This window comes from Abramis brama (assembly GCF_963993115.1).
Source record: "Abramis brama genome assembly, chromosome: 5".
Taxonomy (NCBI): Eukaryota; Metazoa; Chordata; class Actinopteri; order Cypriniformes; family Leuciscidae; genus Abramis; species Abramis brama.
This window is the reverse complement of record NC_139967.1, coordinates 2581057-2582172: the sequence shown is the minus strand read 5'-3', so window position 1 is coordinate 2582172 and position 1116 is coordinate 2581057.

The following is a 1116-nucleotide window of genomic DNA, read 5'->3' as shown; positions in this document are numbered from 1 at the left end:
GGGTGAAGTGAATAGATTGAAATCACAGTGTGTCAAAGCAAAGGCAATGGCGATAATGATTATGGAAGCTGTCCAAACTTCAACACCATCAAAGCGATTGAACTCGAACACTATTGATCCAGCGGTCTCTGCTTTAGTCTGATGGCCTGTTAATAAAGATTATTAAACAATGCTGGTTAAATGTGAAAAAATGTGAAGGACAGAGGTAATACACACACACACACTCATGTTACTGTTTTTGGATGAACCAAACCGCACCTTTTGTGAGCGCAACCTGAAACCAGAGATGCTGTGAAGGGCTGGCCTTTACTGTCTTCTTCCCTCCTCCCGTTTCCTCTTCATTCATGAGCCAGGCCGGGACGAGGTGTCAGGGCATTAACATACAATGCTGGTGTACCTTTTTTTTCTTTTCTTTTTTTTACATAATAGGTTCTAGAGCAGCCTTGCACATAAAGACTCACAAGGTGAGAGAGATGAAAGAGTGCGTTGCTCTTCAGCCGGATGCACTTTTCTCTTTCCCCAGCTAACTCAGAGAGAGCTGAAGAAGTGTCCTGTGAGCTACATCTGAACTCACTGTGGACTGTTGCTTTTTGCTGAAAAAAATAATAATAATTTTGCTGGTGAAGAAAATTACTTTCCATCAAAGGTATGTTTATGTATCATTCTCATTATAGGGCGTCATTTAAAGTCATTTTACAGGAATATATATATATATATATATATATATATTTTTTTTTAAAGATGCTTTATGCAAAAATAAAATAAAATAATATTTAAAAAATAGCATATATTTTTTGCTAATTTTCTGCTACAATTCTGGAACTAGTTTTTAATTGCTATTTATTATTATTCCGCAAATGCATGTTCTTTTAATTGGTTTCTTTAAGGTTCACCTGTTGCATTTTTGTGTTTTGATATTTAGAGGGGGGAAAATATCAAATCTTATTTTAATCATCAGAAATTTAAAATGGCAAAATTGAGCTGAATCTGAATTTTAAAAACAATCCAGTTTGATCTGGGACTTTAAGGGGGTATTTTCGCGAGCGCCTGGGATCTGTCAGTGTGAGAAGGAGAGGGAGGGGAAACACAGGCGACACAAAAGGCAACATTATTCCC